The following is a 16,357-nucleotide window of genomic DNA, read 5'->3' on the forward strand; positions in this document are numbered from 1 at the left end:
GGGATCTTGCACGTTTGTTTGAATTTTCATCACCTTTCAGGGCATCTTCCGTCTGAGCAATACACACTTCCATTAGAGAAATGTCATTGCCATTAGCGGCACAGGTGTTTACAGAAAGAAAAACTACAACTTTCTCTTGTTTTTTTAAGCAAAATCCCAAATAGCTCAAATATTTTCTGAGCTGGAGTCCAAACCTAAATCCTTCTGGACAAATGCCTTTTCAAGACATTGCAGTGAGTCAGTTTGTCCTCAGATCCTAAGCCTGGTGATAAATCCCTCACAGTTTGGGCAAGGAAAAAAATAGATATGTACGATTTTCAATAGAAAGGCTTTCTCTACTGGGTGAAGGGTACACCTGGGGCAAGTCACTTTGATAAGCCTGACCCCACAGGGGCATTGTGAGGATAAATACATTGAGGACTGTCTGAGGTGCATGGACACTAGAATAATGGGGGCCATATAGTTACCATGGATGGAGCAACCCCATCTGTTGTAAGAGTGTAACTAAGGGCAGAATTTAGTCCTTTGTCCTCTTCTCTTAGGGTGACCAGATGTCCCGATTTTATAGGGACAGTCCCGATTTTTGGGTCTTTTTCTTACATAGGCTCCTATTACCCTCCCACCCCCTGTCCCGATTTTTCACATTTGCTGTCTGGTCATCCTATCTTCTCTTCAGACAGAAAACTACTGATCTTCCTAAAACCACAGCTTGAACAGAACCAATGAACCATAGTTTGGATGCCCCCTCTCAATAGATGGAGGTGATTTTATATAAAGGGGTTATTTTATATTTTAACTTTCTTTCTCCATAAAAGAATACATCCCGCTTGAAACCAAGGAGAGGGAGGACTACACCCAACAACATACCTTCAGATACAGGCCCAAAGCAGCAGCCTGGGAAACTAGAAACCTGTCCTTGATTAACCAGACATGGTGTGACTGCTCTCCAATGAGTCACTCTGAAGTGTTGAGTAAGAAGATCTGTACCACAGATACTGAGTTTAGGGAAGTATGGTAATGAACTGCGTTGCCCAAGCAGCACTTGTTGTAACACAAGCTGGAGAGCACTGAGGAAGTGAGATCTTTCGCAATGATAAAGGCATTCATCATGAACCCCTTTCTTGACAGAAGTGTTATGAAATGTATTCGCAACAAGATGGTTTATTTTTAAACTAAATCTATTTGACATTAACGACGAACTGGGTTTTTTCTCCCTTATAAGTACAGCTTTGAGGGGGAATGTGCAGGGGGAAATTGTGACTTGTCTTATGTGCTTGCCTAGGGTGATATACTAAAATTGGAATGATACAGAGAAGATTAGCATGGCACCTGCGCAAAGATGACACACAAATTCGTGGGGGTCATAAGTTCCTTCACTCCCCTACAATGCATTGTGGCCACAGCTGAGAGAAAACTCTTGGTCTAGCCTTTAGCAGTCTCTCCCAGCATCTCTCTCCCCAGATGGATTTGGCCACTGCAATTACTGGAGTGGGAACTTTACTCAATTGAGGACCACAGAATTTGGCCCTGTGTTATTCTGGGTGAAAATTACCCAAGCTGCAATTTGATCTAAATACTTAAGATATCTAGCTCCAGAGCACAGTAGACATTACTACAGTCTCATGAAAACCCTTTGGGGTGGGGGAAGGGGAGTAGACAGAACCAAGCTAACAGATGATTGTGCCATATACATCCAACCTTGCCTAAACCTAATTATAAAAATCATAGGAAACCCAAATTAGAACATCTTCCATCTTGTCTGTTGTAGATCGCTCTCCCACTGGCAAAGCAAACCAAAAAAGAACTCCTCACTCCATAAGATGGGGGCGGGGTGGGGGCTGGGACCACTCAGCAGCTAAAAATGCACCTAGCAGCCGAGTTGTTGGAATGTGGGTTTGCAAGAAGGGATACAGAGAGGCAGCTTCCTAGTTTCCCCACCACCGGTGGTGGGGCAGGTAGGAAAGTAATGTTTGCTTGTTACCTCCATGTTTAAATCTCCAGGATCCTCTCTCTCTCCCCCACACTCCATTTCTCTTTCTAATTTACCCACCCCACCTGTCTTCAGAGCCCCCTAGCGCTGTGGATTAATTACCCAGAGAGGCCAGGGTGAAGTAATGACTTCTTTGTGCCCGTTTTCTTCCCCTCCTGACTGCTCAAGGAGTTGTGTGCGACCATTTTTGAGCAGCAACATGGTGGGCTGTTGATATCAACACCCTATTGATGTCCATCATGGACTGTTCTATATAATAACTCCTGCTACTGCTTCACCTGCCATCCACAGGGCTAAATCTTGAGGCCCCCTCTCTCTTGAGATGTCACCTGACCTTTTGCTGCACATTCTCTGGCATAGCAGGAATATCTTCAGACAAATAGCAAACCAGGAACAGATGTGGAAGTTTTTAATGAGAAGCCTCCAGGACATGTGTGTGAGAAAGGACAAGTGATTACAGCTGCCTCTCGTACCAGGGAACCAAACGATGTCTGTCGGCCTCACGAAAAATGATCTGCATGGGAGAAAACATCTGTACCCAGGCTGCTGCTGGGGAAGCTGCCCAAATACCACAGTGACTTGCCCAGTGGTTGATCCGGAAGGCTCCCCTCCAGGGCCGGCTCCAGGCACCAGCTTACCAAGCAGGTGCTTGGGGTGGCCACTTCGGAGAGGGGCGGCACGTCCAGCTATTCGGCGGCAATTCGGCGGACGGTCCCTCACTCCTGCTCGGAGCGAAGGACCTCCCGCCGAATTGCCGCCGCAGATCACGATTGTGATCGCGGCTTTTTTTTTGTTTGTTTGCTTGTTTGGCTGCTTGGGGCGGCCAAAACCCTGGAGCCGGCCCTGCTCCCCTCTCCCTTTGCCTCCTGGCTCTGTGTTTCATAACTTTCTAGCCAGGGGCTGTATTGCCTGCCCCTCCCTCTGTATTTTTCTGTGACTTGCAATGTCATGTGCTAAATAGACTGTGATGTGTTGATTACCTCCAAGGCACTGGATCCATCATCCCTGGTGTAATGGAACGTGCCCTGAGATCTTCTTCAGCCTTTCAGGACACTCCAGACTTCCTCAGATGATCTGCTAGCTGAATGCTCGGCTTGTAGTGGCATCTGACATGTTCCCATAGTCGACACTGGAGTCAGGGCTCTTATGGGAGCTGGTCAGTGTATGACCTAAAATGTGTGCATGTGCAACCTGGCCTGATTAGATGATGTCAGAAAGCTAAAAGCAATCAGCAGGAAGGAGGCGGCAGTGTGATCCTGGGAATGACATGCTGGCCTGGGAATCAAGAGACCTGACTTCTAGTCTTGGCTCTGTCACTGGCTTATATGAGACCTTGGAAAAGTCCCTTAATCTCTGTCCCTGATTTCCTTTATCTGTGAAATGGGGAGATGGAGATTTCTGCCCCACGGGAAAACACACTGGCAGCTGTACAGCCGCTCTTGCTTTTTATTTTTCTTGTCTTTAAAAAAAAAAAAAAAAAAAGGCCTGTTGTTGTTTTTTTAGACCCAGAATTTCAGAGAACAGTTTGGGGATAAACAAACAAAGATGACACCACAGAGAACAGTTGGTCAAATGTGGAATAGCTGGATTCTGAGCTAAATATGGAACAGCTTTGCTAGCATGGAGCAGAAGGAGAGGCAGTTTATGTGTTTCAGCATTTGGACTGCTGCATGCGCCGATAGATGTCTTTAAGATTAAGTTAGTATTGTTCTTATTAGTAATAAAACAGTATGAAAGGCCCATCTAATCTGTCTAAAGGGTGAAAACAGTCCAAGGCAGAGCCTCAGCTAGTGTCAGTTGTCATAGCGTCATTAATACACCAGCAAAAGATCTGCCCTTTTTGTGAATAGCTGCTCCAGAATTTTGTTTAATTCAGTTTGGAACTGCAGGAAGCAAAGAAATGTCTTTGGCCAAGATTTTGGGGACCCCGCTTCAGGGATCTCCAGGGGACTGATTTTCAGGAAGTGTCTCAGCATAGTCACTCAAAATCTCTAGGCATTTCTGAAAACCTTGGCCTTTAGTTTTTGAATGAAAGCCATTGATATTGGGTATATTCATGTGTTAAAGTGCATAATGCTTAGAGTGAGCAAATAATTTGTAATAATTTATAGAATCATAAAATCGTAGGATTGGAAGGGACCTCGAGAGGTCTTCTGGTCCAGTCTCCTGCACTCATGGCAGGACTAAATATTATCTAGACTATCCCTGACAGGTGTTTGTCTAACCTGCTCTTAAAAAAGTCCAATGATGGAGATTCCACAGCCACCCTGGGAAATTTATTCCAGTGCTTAACTACCCCGAAAGAAAGTTTTTTCCTGATATCTGATCTCTTCTCTTATCTGATCTCTTCTCCTTCTCTCAGGATGGCTGTGAGCAGATGATTTCCTTGAATTTATTCACTAATGGACATTATTGAGCAATTTTTGGGTAATTTTTGTGTTTACTATGTGGCTTGCTATTCAAACCGCAATATCCCACCTGGGAGCTGTGTTGCTTCATTGCGATTGGTCATAAGTAACACAATATCATTTCTGTTTCCTGATTGTATAAACAGATATGTTTTCCTGGCACAGCTCCTGGTATGAATAATCATTGCAAGTGAAGTTAAAATTCCCACAGATTGTAAACTAGGTGAAATTTTCTGGGCTGGGTTTGACTTATTTTTGGATGTAAACTCCCGCAAACATCAGGTGAGGGGAACCAAATGAGGAAATCCAAAGACCAGGTTCTTATCAATTCCTTGATCTGGCACAGCTGAGCACTGTGCCACTGTAATACTGCATGCCCATGCTTGGAATTCCCAAAGGGAGGTTACCGGATTTGCCTTGTTTTACCTATTGCTTCAACTGAATGACAGCTCTTCTACAGGGTGACTTGGCTGATTGTGAACAGGTGTGGCCACAGAGAGATCGGTAACTGCGCAAATTGATCTCTTTTCCTCATTTTTTTGGGGAGTATATAGCTCCATGGGGGCACTTTCATTCAGAAGTCCAATTTGTATAGGGTGAAAATGGGCTTGATTTTCAAGGTTCTGGTCTCCTCTGATGCCAAAGCTATAGAGGGCTCGGTTTATGTAGTTTTAAGTATGAATGTGGAACTCCAGCTTTTGTGTGGCTTGCTTTTCATTCATTCTCCTCTCTGGGGTGTGGTGTTAGGATGGCAGCGTGGTGCAGCCCACTAGAGAAATGCAGTTCCTGGTACTGGAAGCTGCAAGAGAATGTGGGGGTTGAACACCGAACTGGCTTGGTCGTTGATTTCCAGTCCAGAATCAGGGAATGGGTGGACAACAAGAAAAGATGGCCCTGGGGCATCAGAGGCCTAGCGTCCCTTGAGTGTTGTGTTGGGAACCTATTCTCCGGCCACAGTAGAGTGGTTATGTTAGCCAATGAACTGAGCTCTCTCAGGCTTTGGCCTATACCCCCCGGTCTTGCCAGCCCTCTTGTGTTACTAGAACCCCTGCGCTCAAGTCAGGGGTTTGTGTGTGTGAACAGGGACACTCAAGCTATCACCAAGTGAAGCGGAGACCTGCGTTCTATTCCGGGTTACGCAACTGACCTGTTGTGGACCTTAAGCATGGCATATCACCTCTGTTTGCCTCAGTTTCTCCATCTGTAAAAGGGGGGGAGGGGAGATATTTCACCCACCTTTAAGAAGGCTAAAAGCAACTGCAAAGTGTTCTGATGATTATTGCCCAGGATCGAGGGTGTTGGAGAGGCGGGGTCTGCATTATAGTTGCACTAGGCATGTGTGCGTGTCAATGTTGTCTTGTGGCAGTTAAGTTGAAAGCAGAAAACCCCGTATCGGGCTGTTTATTCCTTATCCCAATCTGCACGTTTGGGAAGTTTCTCCGGGATATCCTTGCCCGTACATGTACGGTGTGGCTAATTTTCCCCTTTATATTGATCAGTTTTTTCCTGAGTCTCACATATTAACACTCCCATAATTCATTCCATAGAGGTCAGCTCTGCTGCAGCCTTCCACTTTGCAGTGAGAGGCATGGGCTGAAGCCAATAAACCCATCACCTTGCACTCGGCTTTCCAATACACTGATAAATCTGGGCTGTCCTAGAGGGTGTGACGGAGAGAGCCTCATTCTAGATCACTCTTCCAGCCCGCTGCACTCACCAAAATCAGGCAGGGTGGGCAGGATCGGTCATGAAATACGTAAGCAGTGGGTTCATCTGTATGTAGAATGAATAGCTACAGAGTTGTCATATTCACCATCTCCAGCTCATTCTTCATTATGCAGCATATCTAGCCGCCTTTTGCCCATGTAGCTTTGGCTGTTTCCATCTCTCAAGGTCTTTAGGTTACAACTGAGTAGGCAGCTCCTAGAAAGGAATTGTTTGAGATTATCTACTTCAAGCATCCTCATTTAGCACAGTATTATAGGATCATAGACTTTAAGGTCAGAAGGGACCATTATGACCTCCTGCACAACGCAGGCCACAGAATCTTATCCGCCACTCCTGTATCAAACCCCTAACCTACGTCTGAGCTATTGACGTCCTCAAATCGTGGTTTAAAGACTTCAAGGTGTAGAGAATCCTCCAGCAAGTGACCCCTGTGCTCCACGCTGCAGAGGCAGGCGAAAAACCCCCAGGGCCTCTGTCAATCTGCCCTGAGGGAAAATTCCTTCCCGACCCCAAATATGGCAATCAGCTAAACCCTGAGCATATGGGCAAGACTTACCAGCCAGACACCCAGGAAGAATTCTCTGTAGTAACTCAGATCCCACCCCATCTAACATCCCATCACAGGCCGTTGGGCATATTTACCGCTAATAGTCAAACACCAATTAATTGCCAAAATTAGGTTATCCCATCATACCATCCCCTCCATAAACGTATCAAGCTTAGTCTTGAAGCCAGATATGTCTTTTGCCCCCACTGCTCCCCTGGGAAGGCTGTTCCAGAAGTTCACTCCTCTGATGGTTAGAAACCATTGTCTAATTTCAAGTCTAAACTTCCTGATGGCCAGTTTATATCCATTTGTTCTTGTGTATTTCTAATTGTTTCCCCTGACTTGAAATGGGGGCTGCAGGTGCTTTGATAAATAGGCGGACAGGCTGTCTAGTTTCTATGGCCTTTACTTAAGTGCATCTGCATCCCCTGCTTGAAGTGTTATTTCTTGCATCTATATGCCACAGTGTGTCACATCAGCCAGTCCTATAAGTGGCAGTGTGATGTAGTGGATAAAGCCCTGGCTTTGGACCCAGAAGACCTGGATTCTAGTCCCCTCTCTTCCACTCACCTGGTATGGGAAAGTGGACAAGTTATTCTGCTTCTGTTTCCCTTAGGCCCGGTCTGTTTAAGTCATAAGTGCTTCAAGGCACACAGTCTCTCACTGTGTCTGTACAGTGCCTAGCATAATAGGGGCCCTGCTTTCCATTGGAGGGTCTATAGGCACTATTGTAATACAATCAGTTTTTCTGCTCAAAAGGAGAGGAAATGGGACAAGGTTTCCTCTTTCCTTTGCTTTGCTGATGGCTTAGCCACCTCCACCCCAGTGATATGTGCTGATATTATAACATGACTCCCACTAAAATTTCCCCTCTTTGCCTGTGAAATTATATACCAGAGCTCTGTGTCCTTGCAGACCAGAGGGATGGGGGACAAAGCAGGGGATCTAGTAATTTCAACAAATGCTCTTGTGATGGCTGCCTTCTTGGCCAATACACCAAGGACCTCAGAGCATGAGCTGCTAGAGCCAGTGCTTTGTGACAAATCCTACCCTCCATGGATCGCACAGAGGGGGCCCTATAACACACACCCACCAGTTACAGTCAGGCCTTGTTTATGCAAAGTCACGAGAAAGTGTAACAAGCAGGGAAGTGCTTAGCATTGAAAGACTGGAATGATTTGCGTGCGTCTGAATGTATCTGTCCTTAGAGGGGCTAAATGAAGAATGGGAAATAATGTGTAACATGCACGAGACTTGAACGAGAGGGGAAAGTGTATGTGAAATTCATGGGAAGCACAAATGAGAAGCTATGCTCTTAACTTCTGTGGCTGTTGGATTTTTGCCCCGGAAAGCAAGACCCCAAGATCAGTGGTGGGATCCTGGAGTGAACTCACACGGACTCCGGCTATGTCCTCACTGGAGCTGTAATTTCCAGATCAGCTAGACACATCTGTGCTAACTCGCTAACAATAACAGTGTAGCTGCAGAATGATGGGCAATGGGAGGGACTAGCTGCCTGAGTTTTTATACCATTTTGATTTGGACTTAAACATGTGCTTGAAATTAAGCATTTGATTTGGTGCTTTGCTGTATCTAATTCTCTTTAAAAAAAACTTTGTGTTCAGATTAATTTTGTTTCAAGGGAGAGTTTAAAAAAGAAAAATCTATGAAGACAACCAACCCCCTGTCTAGGGTTTTGTTTTATTTTTAAAAATATATAGTTTATTCCATTTAAAATCCCCTTTTTGTGTGTGCAATGCAATGAAATTTGTGTCTGGGTGGCTGACAATGCATATATCAAGGTCCAGCCAGACACATAATAAAATTGAGCTGCAATTGGCTGAAAAAACAGGTTTAAAGATGGAAACATATAATTGGAAACATATTGTGATGTTTCACTCCATATTCTTTATGAAAATATGCGTATGATATGAATATGACATAACTGAGATGTACTTTATGCAAGATGGGTCTTGTAAGATATCATTGGAAAGGTTATAATTTACTGAATGTGTGTAACCAATATGTATGCATGTATCGTTTTTGTATCTGAAGCTGGGAATATTGACCATGTCTCTGTATTTCAAATGTGCTATGTTCGATGAGGCCAAACAATGTTAGTGGCTTATTGAAGAAATGCGCACAAGCATAAGGATTACCCAAGGAACTGCCTGCAATAGAAACCTCTCAGAGATAGCACTACACAATGGGAACTGTTTGACCCAGGTCACAGTGAAAATTTTTTCCAGCAAGTGGGGGGAAGGTATAAAAGAGGGACAATGACAACATGGCAGGTCCTCACTCTCCCTACAACAACACACCTGAAGACACCTGAGGAACAAAGACTGAACTGTGAGAAGTGATGGTCCCAGGCTAAGATCTTTAGCCTGTGTAAGGCCTTGGCTACACTCGGGACTTCCCAGCGCTGCCGCGGCCGCGCAGTGAAGCGCGAGTATAGTCACGCCGCCAGCGCTACGAGAGCTCTCTCGCAGCGCTCTATGTACTCCACCTCTCTGAGGGGAATAGCTTGCAGCGCTGCGAGCGAGCGTGCAGCGCTTCAGGCTCTGATTACACTGGCGCTTTACAGCGTGGCGCTCGCGGGGGGGGGGCGTTTTCACACCCCTGAGCGCAGCAAGTTGACTCCTGTTCTGTTAATTCCCTCTGAAGCATCTGCGATTGGCCACCGTCAGAAGACAAGATACAGGGCTAGAAGGACCACTGATCTGGTCCAGTATGGCCAGTCTTATGTTCACTGGGATAATGGCCCTTTGCACAGGCGGAGCAGCACAGAGCTGCTGGAGCGTGGCCCAGGATCGGAGCCAAATTGAATCCTGACTGAGCTGCAGGAACTGCCTGAGGGGCAAAGAGGACAGTTTAGTCTTTACACCCATTTTGCCCTTGGCCCGGCGTCTGCTGAGTTTCTCTTCCTTTGAAGGACACCTTTTCAGAGCTCAGTGGCTGTATTTGCTGATGGCTAAAGACTGAGACGCTAAATAGGCACCAGTTTGCTGGAAGATTATCTCTGCTGCTTACTGGGCCATCCTGAAACACTTGCTATTCTCCTATGTCTATTACAAGGCATTTTTATCCATAAAGGCCAAATAGTCTTGGGCCTTCCACACCCATGCAACCTCATTGCTTTAGCTGGAGTTGCACAGGACTGATCACTGCCCGCTGAGTATTATGGATGCCACTGCCTGTGTACGGGAATAAACAGGGGACTTCAGTCTCCAGGGCTAGTTATCAAACAAGTTTCAAGAGTGTTCAGATCCGTTAAATGCTATTTTTAAAATCACACACACACTCCACCACCAGATTTGCAGTGCGCCTATTGCTTGTTTTTTGCAGAAGCCGTGAAACGCACCCATTGTTATGGAAATAGCCTTGGAGCCAGTTGCTCTCTCAGACATTTTTAGAAAAGTGAGCAAGCTGAAGAGCAAGAAAATAGCTAGGGAGGGGGGCGCGGAAACCCAGCAAAACTCCAAAGATGTAGCTACTTCCTACATCAATGTACACAACCGCCAGGTTCTTTTTGGTTAACAGTTAGAGGCTGTATTCAGAGATATTTCTTAGCCTGAGAGTGAGAACTCTGTTTTTCTCCGACAATTCTCAGGTAAATAATGCTCTGGAAGAAAATGCCAAGATGAGTATAATAGAGGCTACAAAGAGACTTGGCCAACAGCATTGTTGCAACTAAGGACTTGCAAGCATCCCCATTCCAATAATATCTTATGTTGTTGAAAGGTGCCCTATTGAGAGGTCTGAAGACTATCCCTCCATGGAGGAGGCAGCGTGATCCAGTGCATCAGGCCAGGATTCAAGGAGGCTTGTGTTCTTTCTGCTACCAACTCCCTGCATGACTGCGGCCTTGTCACTTAACCTTTGTGCCTCGTCACTGCACTCCTGTAAAATGAGGCTGACGACGCTTGCAGCTCCTTTGTAAAGTACTTTGAAGTAAGTGTCTAGAGGACCAGTGCACCTCCTCTGAATTCCCTAGAAAATGAGGTAGGTTAGTCATCACCCACAAAGAGGCAAAGTCTTTATTGATGTGTTCCCATGTTCCGCTCTGGGTTAGAGTGTCCGGACCTTAATGAGAGGTGGAATGCCCCAATGCAGAGGCACGAGACCTGAATTAATCACTGAGACAGGGACGGGGATTGCAATAGAGAAGGTCAGTTAGCTCCTTGGGGCAGAGACAGCCTTTTTGTTGTGTGTTTGTACAGCACCTGGCACAGTGGACTCTTAGCCCAGGACTGGAACTCCTAGGGATTACTGCAATGCAAATAATACACCTTTACCTCAATATAAAGCAACCCGATATAATATGAATTCGGATATAATGTGGTAAAGCAGCGCTCCGGGGGGGCGGGGCTGCGCACTCTGGCGGATCAAAGCAAGTTCGATATAACGCGGTTTCACCTATAATGTGGTAAGATTTTTTGGCTCCCGAGGACAGCGTTATATCGAGGTAGCGGTATAATAATAATAATTATAAGAACAACAGCTTTTTACATCATTGACAATAGCCAGAAATAGCATAGGGTGACCAGACAGCAAGTGTGAAAAATCGGGATGGGGGTGGAGGGTAATAGGAGCCTATATAAGAAAAAGACCCAAAAATAGGGACTGTCCCTATAAAATGGGGACATCTGGTTACCCGAAAATAGCAGCATGGGACAAGCTGGAAAAAGAAAAGTGCTGATATTCTCCCAGACTCCACCCACTACTGTTGCCATTCACAGTAGATTGTGCAGAACTTTCTAATGTAGGTGCCCCTCTATTTTTTCTTATATGCTTCGTAAATTAAGTTGTCATGGGATAAGAGGGAAGATCCTTTCATGGACTGAGAACTGGTTAAAAGACAAGGAACAAAGAGTAGGACTAAATGGTAAATTTACAGAATGGAGAGGGGTAACTAGTGGTGTTCCCCAAGGGTCAGTCCTAGGACCAATCCTATTCAACTTATTCATAAATGATCTGGAGAAAGGGGTAAACAGTGAGGTGGCAAAGTTTGCAGATGATACTAAACTCCTCAAGATAGTTAAGACCAAAGCAGACTGTGAAGCACTTCAAAAAGATCTCACAAAACTAAGTGATTGGGCAACAAAATAGCAAATGAAATTTAATGTGGATAAATGTAAAGTAATGCACATTGGAAAAAATAACCCCAACTATACATACAATATGATGGGGGCTAATTTAGCTACAACTAATCTGGAAAAGATATCTTGGAGTCATCGTGGATAGTTCTCTGAAGATATCCACGCAGTGTGCAGCGGCAGTCAAAAAAGCAAACAGGATGTTACGAATCATTAAAAAAGGGATAGAGAATAAGAATATCTTCTTGCCCTTATATAAATCCATGGTACGCCCACATCTTGAATATTGCGTACAGAGGTGGTCTCCTTATCTCATAAAAGATATACTGGCACTAGAAAAGGTTCAGAGAAGGGCAACTAAAATGATTAGGGGTTTGGAACGGGTCCCATATGAGGAGAGATTAAAGAGGCTAGGACTTTTCAGCTTGGAAAAGAGGAGACTAAGGGGGGATATGATAAAGATATATAAAATCATGAGTGGTGTGGAGAAAGTGAATAAGGAAAAGTTATTTACTTGTTCCCATAATACAAGAACTAGGGGTCACCAAATGAAATTAATGGGCAGCAGGTCTAAAACAAATAAAAGGAAGTTCTTCACACAGCGCACAGTCAATCTGTGGAACTCCTTGCCTGAGGAGGTTGTGAAGGCTAGGACTATAACAGGGTTTAAAAGAGAACTAGATAAATTCATGGAGGTTAAGTCCATTAATGGCTATTAGCCAGGATGGGTAAGGAATGGTGTCCCTAGCCTCTGTTTGTCAGAGGGTGCAGGTGGACTGCAGGAGAGAGATCACTTGATCATTACCTGTTAGGTTCACTCCCTCTGGGGCACCTGGCATTGGCCATGGTCGGCAGACAGGATACTGGGCTGGATGGACCTGTGGTCTGACCCAGTATGGCCATTCTTATGTTCTTATGATCAGCAGTGAAATAGCTAACAACATTGCCTTTTAAACTCTTGCTATTAGGCTCTAGAGTCAACACCCCCTTAAAGCGACCAGAAGCCATTCACAGCTCTGCAGACCTAGGCAGATGAGACAGCATTGAATCGGTTTACACTTTGCCTACATCTTGAAGGCTTCGTTTGCATCCATAATAACAAGAGACTTTTAAAAATAAAATAAAATAGAGGCTTCGAAGCTGGAACATGAGACAAATCACCATGGGATAGTACTGGCTTGCAGGCCAACAAGAGCTGGTAAAACTCAAACATTCAAGAGCCAGATGCCCCCAAAATTGTGAGATTGGTTTAACAATCCTGTGATATTTTTATAAAAGATGTAGTTTTGGTTCTTTAAATGTATCTTCTGCTTCCTGAGTCTTCAGGATTTACTTGCTTCACATCTTAAAGGCTTTTCCCTGCAACCACGAGGGCTAAAAACTTCTTTTTCAAATGAAAGCTGAGATTCTTCTGCAAATATCATGAGACTTGCAATGAAATCACGAGAGTTGGCAATGTCAGGGGCTATCAAAATCTGAAGCCTTAACTCTGAGTCTCCGTTGTTCCTTTCTAAGCTGAGATGACAAGAGAATTTAACTTTAGCATTAACATCAAGTCTGGGCTAAAAAGCAAATCGAATTTAAAATATATATATATATATATATATATATATATATATATATATATATATATATATATATATATATATATATATATAGAAAGTCATTAAAAACAGAGATTGTGAAAGCCTGAGATCTGTTCCTAATTAACACCAGTTCCCATTCCAGAAATCATCCCATTCAGCAAAAGTTAATCATCTTTGCTCATACATATTATACACTCCAAGAGGGAATGAGTCACTCCCATTGAAATGTCTAAGGTTATGAAATCCAGTGTGACTGATGCAACAGCCAATCAAGCTCTTCAAACTGGCTGGGAGCACAAAGGGCAAAATGCAGCCCTGGTGTAAGTGAAAGCAGCCTGGTGTTGATTTCACTGGAGTTGTGCCTGGTTGCACCAGGACAAATTTGGCCTCTAGTTACTGAAAGAACTTGGAGAGTGAATGGCGCAAGAAAGAATTGGGCGGGTTTGTGAATGGAAAAGGCTGGAAAGATACAGTAGGGAGAGAAGAATGGAGGAAAAGTTTAAGTAAACAAAACAGAATAACTAAGCATATGTCAGCCCAATGGTCTTCTCCTGTTCCTGGAACTGATTATGCTTTCCTAGCCAGAGTGGGGAAGGGCAGATCTAATGCAGGAATTAAGTGACTTGCAAGGCTCTTAAAACAAAGTGATTCAGTGTAACTGTTTCTATGGGCCATTAACAAGTCACAGTGTTGGGTCAGATTCTGCCTGGCACTGTGAATAGACAGACAGCCCCTGGCCAACAGATGGAGCATAGGGCAGAGGATGGCTAGCCCCTATCCTAACCCATCTGAAATATGGCAGAAAGACACCCAGCAGGCTCTCTGAACTGAAGAGCTACAGGGAGGCATTATGGGACATGGCCCATGGTCAGAACACATGATCCACATATTTACCTGCATGTGATTTGAACCATGGCTTCTCTACACAGCCCCTCTGCAGGTTATTCTTACCTGTCCTTTAGTAAGAAGCAGATTGTCCAATGGGCAGTTGGACACAGGGCTGGTCCCAGCCAGAATATGGGCACACAATACAGGCTTTTGCAATGTAAGGTCTAGACTCTGTTCTGAGTTGCACTGGTGTGAATGTGAAGTCTATTGACTTCAGCAGAACAACTCCATGTTTACACTGGTGTAACTGAGATCTGAATCTGCCCTCTTATGGGCTTTACTTGTAGCTGGTGCAGTCACATGGATGTAGCAATTGGACCAAGCAAGCCACCATCTGTGCAGTCTCCCTCATGCAGCCAATGAAATTGTTACATGCAAATTAGTTGTAGAGTAAGGGTTGGTGATTTGAGTTACTTCTGATCTCACAATTGTAGTGCCCCCTCTCCACCCGGTTACCTTCTTTAATGCCAATCTGCTTACAGGTGTTGATGGACAGGTCTGGGTTCTTCTGGATCCCGCCACCCACTCAGCAGGGTGTATCTTCTTTATTTTTTCCTATGAATTTATTTGGTGGTGCCTCCAACCCCCTTGCTCCTTCCTGGCAGGGTCACCAGGGCAGCTTGGGAGGAAAATTCTAACCACAGGGTAATCCCCACTTACTTGCTAGATAGTTGGAGACTTCCAAGAAATAACACAAACACATACAATATATTCAACACAATAATGATATTAAACAGGAGACAAATATAACATAACAGGGTAAAACACTATTTTAGGGTCACTGCTGCCCACGCTGATAATACCCGTGACTTTCCCCAGTCACGTGACCTGATGTAGCAAATGTAAGATTAGTGTCCCATCGGTACGCATAATTTGTTGGGGCCCTTGATGACCTATGAGCACAAAATTCTTCTCTGCAGTGGTCTAGCAGTGTGGCTGACTGGATTCAGTACAGCCCAAAGGACTCACAAGTAGGAGGAGGTGGTAAGTCCCTCCACAGGTTTAATATGCACCAGGTTATAAAATCCCCAAACCCTTACTCCCTGGCTTGAGGACACAGTTCAGGGAGTAGGGGGTCCCCAAAACAAGTTCCCTGACTAACTAAAAGATGGTGCACTCACAAACTCCATGAATGATCCTCAGGTTCAGAGATGACTGGACTCCTCAGTCACTGCAGAGGGGCTGATCTCCGCTGGCAGGGATCCTCTTCAGGCAGGAGTCAGGCTGCTTCGGTCCCAGGATTTCCCCTCACCACAAAGGGGTGCAGGGCTCAAGGTGCAGATTACACAACTGTACTAAAATCCAAACTCCAGTTTCCTAGCCCAGCGTCCAGACACACTCACAGCAGGCAGCAGCCCTGGACTAGCAGCCAGAGCAGAGCTGACCATTTGGTGACTGGTTTCACCTAGGGAGCTGGAGGGCTAACTCAGCCTGGCTGGGGAAGTTTCCCAGCAAAACTCTACAAACTGGGAGTCATCAGTGGAGAGGGAAAAGCCCAGTTGAGGGATCTTGCTTTCAGGTCTCTAGAGGCCAGTTCTCAGGGAGAACCCTGCATGCAGGCAGGGCCGGTGCAAGGATATTTTGCACCCTAGGCGAAACTTCCACCTTGTGCCCTCCCTCCCTCTCCCCTCCCCCCGGAGCATCGCTTATTATAAACTTTCAAAAATGAATACAGTGGAGTCACATCTTACACGGGGGTTAGGTTCTAAGGTCAGCGCGTAAGAGGAAAATCACGTATAGTGAAAATTACCATAAAGTACAGTACACACAGTATACACAGTTTACACTGTATACACTAGAACAGGGGTCCTCAACCTACTAGTACAGTATACACTGTATACACTAGAACAAGGCTCCTCAACCTACGGCACGCGTGGCAGGAGCCAGTGGACGGAACCCCAGACCGGCAGCGGGCTGAGCAGCTCAGCCCACTGCCGGTCTGGGGTCCTGGCCGCTGGCCCGGCTCAGCCCGCTGATGGTCTGGGGTTCCGGCTGCCGGCCCCTTGCCAGTCAGGGTCCTGGCCGTCGGCCCTGCTTAGCCTCCTGCCGGCCTGGGGTTCCGTTCACCCAGGCTGGCAGGAGGCTGAGCGGAGCCGGCGGCTGGGACCCCG

The 16,357-nt window shown here is 45.4% G+C and overlaps 1 non-coding gene across 1 annotated transcript; it reads left to right on the plus strand.

The window, feature by feature from the left end:
- The first annotated feature begins 1,271 nt into the window (after positions 1–1,271).
- Positions 1,272–1,374, plus strand: LOC135882001 (U6 spliceosomal RNA). Its single transcript, XR_010561559.1, has one exon. It is a non-coding gene; the product is annotated as a U6 spliceosomal RNA (small nuclear RNA).
- Positions 1,375–16,357: the final 14,983 nt, after the last annotated feature.

This window comes from Emys orbicularis, chromosome 7, assembly GCF_028017835.1.
Source record: "Emys orbicularis isolate rEmyOrb1 chromosome 7, rEmyOrb1.hap1, whole genome shotgun sequence".
Taxonomy (NCBI): Eukaryota; Metazoa; Chordata; order Testudines; family Emydidae; genus Emys; species Emys orbicularis.